General features: G+C 40.7%; 1 long non-coding RNA gene across 1 annotated transcript; it reads left to right on the top strand.

The window, feature by feature from the left end:
* The first annotated feature begins 4817 nt into the window (after positions 1-4817).
* Positions 4818-7406, top strand: LOC309663535. The gene is made up of 2 exons (XR_014265338.1): positions 4818-4945; positions 6491-7406. It is a non-coding gene; the product is annotated as an uncharacterized lncRNA (long non-coding RNA).
* The last annotated feature ends 1341 nt before the right edge of the window (positions 7407-8747 follow it).

Here is an 8747-nt window from a genome sequence, read left to right as displayed (position 1 = left end):
ATAGGAGAGTTAGCTTCAGTGAAAAGAAAGAAATCTCGCTTCCTCCGAGACAGGAGGGCAAGTGGGATAAATGAATATCGGCACGTGTACCAAGTTTGCCAGTACAAAGGTGAGAGGAAGTTGAGAGATTGCCAGTGTCGTTTCAGTGCCTCTGATGAGTCCCATAAAGTAGAGAGTTGAACCTTGCGGGGAGAGTCGTTCTTAGGGTACTAGAGAGTGCTGAGTTCTTTGGGGAATGGGAGCCGAATTTCACTAAGAACATATAATCTCAATACCCGTGTTTGAAAACACAGTAGAGTTTGGAGGGCATGGGCGAATCTGAGCTGTCAATCTGATAACCCTTCAGAGAGTAAACAGACTCTTTCAAACTGGACATTTTTCTTTTTGTCAAATGGCATATACACTCTTCTACAGAGCTAACAACAAATCACAGCTTACCTCTCTAATCTTTGCTCAGCTGTTAACTCCATCCAGTTCTTTGTAGGGTAGACATTTGATACATGTAAAAGAAACCGTGAAATCATCTCACAAACCGGCAGGTTTAGAGGAGCCCCAGGGATACAGACACAGGCAGGTCTTCCCACCTTAAAACCAAAAGAATTGACTAAGCTGCAGATTATGTAAGACAGAAATGAATAATGAAATGATAATGGAGATGTGAAAAATTGGGGCTATGAAAAGGACTACCCTTTGTATGCATGTGTGTTCCTTAAAAAGGCACTAAAATATGGGAATACTTGACAGTTGTGAAGCCCCTTTGTACTGCCTGTCCTGCTGTGCCACGCAGCAGCCACTGGGAGGCTCTCTTGACCACCAGTTTTTATCTTCAAGTTCATGCCACAAAAGGACTGGTGACTGACTCTGAAGAGAAGGTAAAGATGTGCTCAGTCTTACCAGAATTTTACACACTCAAGCGTTCTGTAAAATCGCCATGCAACCACCACCAGTCTTGTAGTTAACATTGCACGTGATAGGCACTCAAGCATTTACTGAACAGTTGAAGTCGACACTGGGCTGTATGTGCTGCCCTTGACAAGTGGGAAGGTAATAATACAATGCGTGTCTTTAGAATGCCCTTTGCTGAGATGTCCTTTCATTCCTGTGACCAAAATTGGGTTGGAAATTCACACGGGCAGAGTAGAAATATCAGACTCACAGAAATATCTGACTTACAACTGTGACCTGGCCTCTGGCCTTGGCTTGGCTGAGCAAAGTCTTTGTAGAACCTAGGAATAAAAGGGGTGTCAAAAAGAGATGAAATCTGTCATTCCTAACAATTCTTATCACAGCACTTAAACTGAACTAAAATCAAAGATCAGTGCTCTACTTTTGCAGGTTTACTTAGAAAGGCTTTTAACTTATGCTGAGATCGACATTTGCCCCACTAACTGGAAAAGAATTGTTTTGGGAGCCATTCTTCTTCCCTCCAAGTTTTGGGACGATCGGGCTGTATGGAATGTGGACGACTGCCAGATCCTCAAGGACGTTACAGTTGAGGACATGTGAGTTTGTAAGGTTACCCTGAACTTTCTAACCATTTTCCAATACCTCATTTGCTCTCATAAAGTTTACATTTTTAAGAAATGTTACATTTTAAGAAAGGTTACCTTGTGCAGAGAGCTGAAATAGACATAAAATTACAGCCTTCTTTCTATCTAGCTGTAGTATAACAATTTGTATTTCCCCTCATTCATTGGTAGGTCTTGATGTGTTATTGTTGTAATATTCTGCTTGAGAAATTGAAATTATTTTTCTGGTGGTTTTTGCCAAACATTTTACAAGCTCACTACCAGAACAACATGGTACAGTAAGTAACTTGACAGCTTTCTTAAAGCTGTCTACCAGGTCCAGTCCATTTTTAAGGGGCACATGCCTGGTCTTTGAAGCAAGTGGCCACTGTTAAGGTCTTAGGGCCTCTAGACTACTGACAGGTTATAATTTCAACCTGAGTCACACATTGTGTATTTGCTTTTGCTGGTCTTTTTCTCCTTTTTATCTGAGGTTCTGTTGTTACAGAAACTATGATGTACAGGTAGCCACATATAAAGGTTTCAGATCCCTGTGTTCCTGTCTCCTCCCCTAAAGTCTGCTGAGCTAGGAAACACCTACCTCTCAGGTCGTCCGGGAAGCATCCCTGGGGCCTCACCCAGGGCACTCAGCAAACACAGCGGCACTTTGTGGGGCCTTGAGTTAACTAGGCAGGTTCTCCTCACAGATGGCACGCTCACATTGGCATGAAACGCCAGGCTTCCAATCTGGCTCTGGTGAAGGGCCCCAAGGGTGGGAAGCAGGATGAGCCAGAGAGGTAATTCCAGCAGACTCTCGAAGTGCCCGCTTGACAGTGAACCTGTCTTTGTGGGTGGCATTCAGGAAAATGTGAAAGGACACCTCTTGATTATATTGGACAGCAGAGGCCGATCAAGATGGCAGGCAGGGGCAAGAGTTTGTTTTTGTTACCTTTGCCCCTTACCCTAGATAATTCACAATTACCAAAGTGCATATTTACAGCTGAAGCGAGGAAAGCTGTGACTAAGAGAAGGGACCAGTGACTGTCAGTAGCTGTCAAAGTGGCTTTTGGTGAAAATGCCCACTTTGGTGATCATGTAAACCAGGTGGTCGTGGTGATATTGCTGGTAGCAATCTTAGCAAACAGTGGAACAGCAGATAATGAATTTGAAATGAATAGAAGTACTTTTGGAAGTTGCAGAAACTAAAGTGACGTTGACCAACACTATCATCAGTCTTTGAACTGGTCCCTTGAAGGAAGGAAAATTTGTAATCGTGAACACCATCCCTGCCATGATGGCAGCTGAAATTTTCTCAGAATCTGCAGCTGAGCTGACTGGGGCTCTGGTTCCAGGTACAACATCCGAGAACATGCAGGGAAACGTGTGGGTGTTCATAGACATTGAGCCCAGGAGCATTGGCGGCACTGTCCAGCTATGAAGAAACTAATTCTAAACAACGCTTTTCTGTGTAGAACGGAGAATCACCAGGAGTTATGTTTATAATAGGCTGCTTTTGTTTATGATCTTTGGGAGTTGGAAAGCATTACAACAAAGTGTTTAATACACATTTGTTTCATCCCTCTGCTGTTGACTACTATTTGTAATGGTCTCATTTTGAGTCTGAATTGAAAAATTGCTGTCTATCAGCTTTTCCTTAAAACTTTCTAACATCTCTGTGTCTTGTTAAATATATATTTCCCTTCAAAAGAGTAAGTTAAACTGAGCAGCTGCTGTTCAGACAGTTTGCTGCGCCTGTAAGTGGTAGGCTCTTCAGCCACCTAGCCATTTACAAACAGCAAAAAACACAGAAGATGCATATTCTGTAGGCATAATGCTTTTCCTCAGTGATTAAAGCTCTATTAATAGACATGTTAATCCTATGAAGTACTGTATTTCCACACAATTAAAATGTATTAGTGGAGAAATATAAAAGGGATAGTGAAGTGCATTTATTCCTGTAGTAAATTAAGTCCTGATTAGCTGATTATCAAAACATTATCTGATTTACATTTCTATAGACTTCTGGCCGTATGAACAGGAAATTAATTTTGGAAGTAGGTTCAGTTAGGTTTAAAGTTCAACAAATGAGAAACCTCATTTCTGCTCATACTCTGCTCTCCATACAGGAGAACATGGAGCATTTGTTGATTTATCCAATGGATAAAATATTAACACTTGAAAACCAAGAAACCAAATGTATTGTAAAATAAGCCACTTGCATGTTTGTTTGGGTATTTATCATTTTTATCTAATCAACTCTCTAAAGTGATTGCTGTGAAAAGTGGTAAGATTTACTCTAACTTTATATTTATTTACTTAAACATTTGGCAAGCAAATGGCTGGATATGGTCATATAGCAGAAGCCTGCTCCCAGCACTCTACTTTCCCACTTCATTGAATTCGCCCTCTGTGGGCGTGTGCAGTCTGTCCTGGCAAGGGGCGGTAGGTCTGAACATTCTGGGCTGCTCTCCTAACACCGGGGGCAACAACTGCTCTATCAGAGGTCGTATCGTAAAGTGGGTTTAGTCTAGCTGAGACATAATCTTACTGCCTTCCTAAGCTTAAAAAGTGCATCCTGTCCTGTCATGGTGACGACAACTCACCCTAGTAAGGTTTTAAGGTGAACAGAAACTTGCATTATGCCCTTTGACACAGCCCCATGCACGGGGTGGGGGTGGGGGTGGGGGGATTCCCTTTCCCATCGAATGTAGCTTATTTATTTATTTACTTGAGATGAATCCTTGTTGCCTCAAGAGTTTTCCCCCCTCAGAGATAATAGCAGTGGCTCTCGATGGATCCATTTGTTGCCGTGGTGATGTGCCCACTCCTTTTGTTGGCTCGTCTCTACTTCAGTAAGCCCCTTCCTGTCACCAGCCCGGTGAAAATGTCTGCAAGTTCTTCAGAGCTAATAAACAGCATACATCATTCCTTTCAACTGATCACTAGAGCGGGGCCTCGTGAGTGAGTGTGGAGCATGAATCGTACAGCTGCACTAATGGAACTCTGAAGAATGAGCCCCTGAGTCAGCAGCATGAGTGCATAAGAGGGCCATGACCTCTTCCCCCTTGTCCCAGACTCAAAGTGCTGGGACGCAGAAAGGACCACAAATAGCTGTACCTTGTTTGCACATTAGGGTATTAATCCAGCTGGGTAGCCATTATTGGTTTCAAAACAGTATTTAGAGCCATCCTAGTAGCTCAGAATGGTATTTTTGAAGATAGCCCAGTTGACTAAAATTGTCCTGTGTTGGTTTTGTCTTCTCCTCCTCCCCCAGGAATGAGATGGAAAGGCACTTCGTGGAGCTACTTCAGTTTAATATTAATGTTCCTTTCAGTGTGTATGCCAAATACTACTTTGACCTTCGCTCCTTAGCAGATGACAACAACCTGAATGTTCTATTCACTCCTCTTAGCAAAGAAAGAGCACAGAACTTAGAGGTAAGGCTGTGAAATCACTAACTGGGGTTTTCTGTCAGCCACCGAAGCCACACCTGTAGCTAAATTATATTAAGCAGTGATTAGGAAAATGGAAAGCTGTTAACAGTTTGAAGAGCTTATTGACCCGTTGGCATCATATTTCCTGTGTCTTTTATGGTTTATACAGGGATCCCACATTATAAAAAAAAAAAATTGTCTCTTCTGTAACCATAATTCAGAATACTTTCAATCATATTTAATCTGTTCTTAATGGTTTTCCATTTGAACCTCTACACTTACATATAACCATACATGAATAATTTCTTAAAATTGTATCCCTAATCAGATGTACCTACATAATCTACTTACCACTCTTAACTGTCTGTTTTTTTTTTTAATAATTGATGTTTGGGACTATTTCTACTGTCTTGATATTTTTAATAAATAAATAAATGTATTTATTTATTTATGGCTGCATTGGGTCTTCGCTGCTGCACGCGGGCTTTCTCTAGCTGCGGCGGGCGGGGGCTGCTCTTCATTGCGGTGCGCAGGCTTCTCATTGCAGTGGCTGCCCTTGTTGCAGAGCACGGGCTCTAGAGCGCAGGGTCAGTAGTTGTGGCGCACGGGCTTAGTTGCTCCTCGGCATGTGGGATCTTCCCGGACCAGGGCCCAAATCCGTGTCCCCTGCATTGGCAGGCGGATTCTTAACCACTGCGCCACCAGGGAATTCCCTCTTAACTGTTTTTTACTCAGCTTGCAGTTCGTGTGTGTGTATGTGTGTGTGTGTGTGTGTGTGTGTATCACAGTTCAGTCCCATGAGTTTATTAGACAAAGCATCCGTGGCTAACCTGAGAGACCTATACTTGGAAGGTATAATGTGGATTCAGATACTGGATGTAGAAAGTACATGAGTTTTTAATATAAATGGTAACGTACATGGAACAACGTAATACTTATGGCTTATGATTTTTGGTGGGTATACAGCAAAATTCACAACTGAAATGAACACATTTAAAATTGATACTTTCTGTGGTACCTTGGTGGTACTTTAGAATAAGATGTTTTTCTACCATAATTTATGTGCAAGTGAAATAGCACCTTTCAGCGCTTGTCATTAGACCTCTCCTACCTTCAGCACATACCTACCTGATTAAAATTTTCTTAGAGTATGTAATAACTAATGAAAACTGAAGAGAAGTTGAATAGCTGAGTAAACACTGATTTTGCCCAAGTGTATGTCCATTACGTTTAAGGATCACGTGTGTAGGTAACAGATGATATTGCTATTAGGAGCCTATCATTAGGAAGCCAATTTTTAAGTAACTCTAAGTTATTAGGGCAAGTTACCCCTTGCCCCAGCAATCTAATCATAGCCCTTAAAGGTTATTACCTTAGGGAACTGTCAGTTAGTGTAGATATCAGCTATCCAAAGTAGCAGTAACTATGAACTTATCTAAACGAATGGAGATGTGTGGCTTATCAATGATGCTTTTTTTGTTTTTTTAAGGTCCGAACATTTTTTTCCCCCCTAATTATACCTATGTTCTACCTGATTGACTTTCCTAGGCCATTTCCAGATTGTGTGACGACAAATACAAAGACGTGTGTAGAGCTGCTATGAGAAGGTCTTTCAGCGCTGATCATTTCATTGGTATTCGGCGCTCCAATGCCATCCTCTCTTAAGGGAGAAGTGAGGGGTTGTAACATCATAAACCCCTCGAAACAAAGACTGGAGAAATATCACCTCTCCTGCTCAGAAACCAGCAAAGTTAGTATTTTCACCTTAAAGAAAGACATTGAATTCAAGAGACTCATGGACAAGCGAAGATTATGCTCATAGGAAAGAACGGGACCTCGTCAATGTAACACGCTCTTCTGTCCTTTTTATTGTGAACAGAGTTACAAAAACCACTCCAAAGCTAAAAGCTCCCAATCCACGCACAGATATCTGCTCCCAATCCACGCACAGATATCTGATAGCTGTGAGCTATGTGAGGTTTTTTAATTAATAGTTTAAATTTTTAGACTTTAAAGACACTAGCTATATAACTTCTATGTTTTTCTTACCTCACTGTCCCATACTGCTGCATATTCCTTTAGAATCAGTGCAGTATTACCATCAAAAAATGGGACTCCAAAAAAAAAAAAAAGTAAAAAAACAAAAAAAGAAAAAAAAACAAAAAAACAAAAAAAAAAAACAAAAAAAAACAAAAAAAAACAAAAAAGAAAAAAAACACAAAAAAAAAAAACAAAAAAAAAACATGGGACTCCTAACAACTCATAAAGCCAAACTTCGGAACAGACTGTTGTAGCATCGTTAGGTTTTGCAGGGTTCTTCCTCCCTACTATATCATTGAAGCTGCTAGTCATTATTGGCAATCAATTTAAACCAAAAAGCTGCTGAATAACACATGTCATCCAAATTCTTTGCAGGCAGTACTTATTAGCATATTAGCATGTTTGCGATCATAAACAGAGAAAGTAGGTTATTTCCTTCTATTGGGTCCGTGCTGCATTTCTTGTTAACTATAATGGTGCTTCTGATTTTGTGATGATTTTCCTCTTTGTTATGTACTTGTGTTAAAGGATATTTTCATAATTCCAGCCAACATGGTGGTCCAGTAATTAACAAGCCGGTGATGAAATAGAAGGTGTCCCAAAAGTCTTAGAACAATTTTAAGCTTTAATATAGTGTGCTTGGATACTCCAGAACAGTGTCGCAGAAGTATAAATGCTAGACTGGCAAAACATCACTTGAAACTTTAATCGAATTTCTTCTAAACTCATTTACTTTTGTACATTTTAAACATTAAGCTTTTATTTTTTTATTTTTTATTTTTTTAAATGAATTAATTTATTTAATGGCGTGTTGGGTCGTTTCTGTGTGAGGGCTTTCTCTAGTTGTGGCAAGCGGGGGCCACTCTTCATCGCGGTGCGCGGGCCTCTCACTGTCGCAGGCTCTCTTGTTGGGGACACAGGTTGGAGCCCTGGCTTGGGAAGGCCCGTGAGCCACAATTACTGAGCCTGCGCGTCTGGAGCCTGTGCTCCGCAACAAGAGAGGCCGCGATAATGAGAGGCCCGCGCACCGCGATGAAGAGTGGCCCCCGCTTGCCACAACTAGAGAAAGCCCTCGCACAGAAACGAAGACCCAACACAGCCATAAATAAATAAATACATAAATTTTAAAAAATAAAAAATAAAACAATAAACGCTTAACGTTTAAAATTTACAAAACTAAATGAGTTTAGAAGAAATTCGATTAAACTTTCAAATGATGTTTCGTAAGTTTGTGGCATTTATACTTCTACAAGTATCAAAGCTTAAAATTGCACTAAGACTTGAGGGGATACCTCCCCTCCTCTTTTTAAAATAGTCCTTTGCAAGGCTGGGCTGCTTACCTGCTTGATCACCTAAGTTTCTTTTTTCTAGATTTGGTGAAGGAATTATGAACAACAGTGTTAATTCACATGTAATAAATTGAAAAGAACTGGACCCTAGTAGTAGTGACAGGAGAGTAAGTGATACGAAACAGCTTTTCTATCCTGGGTGTTAACCTGGCTGTAGGTGTCTCACTTCAAGTTCTATGTAAGAGGAAACATATAAACCTTAGGAACCCTTACCTCAGGCTTTAAAAGGCAGGGAGGTCCAGTAATCAGTCTTTTTGGAGATTGGTAACGATGTCACCTAAACTTGAAATATTAAAAAAAAAAAAAAAAAAAGTGTTCTCAACTATGTGAAATCTTTCTCCTCCTACCTTCTCAAATGTAATCCTAGGAATTTTGCCTGTAAACAAAGCATTTCTGGGCCAGAAGTACTTTCTCTC

Source organism: Balaenoptera physalus (genome assembly GCF_965194825.1).
Source record: "Balaenoptera physalus genome assembly, contig: SUPER_6_unloc_3, whole genome shotgun sequence".
In the NCBI taxonomy this organism is placed as follows: Eukaryota; Metazoa; Chordata; class Mammalia; order Artiodactyla; family Balaenopteridae; genus Balaenoptera; species Balaenoptera physalus.
This window is presented reverse-complemented; position numbering and strand designations above follow the sequence as displayed.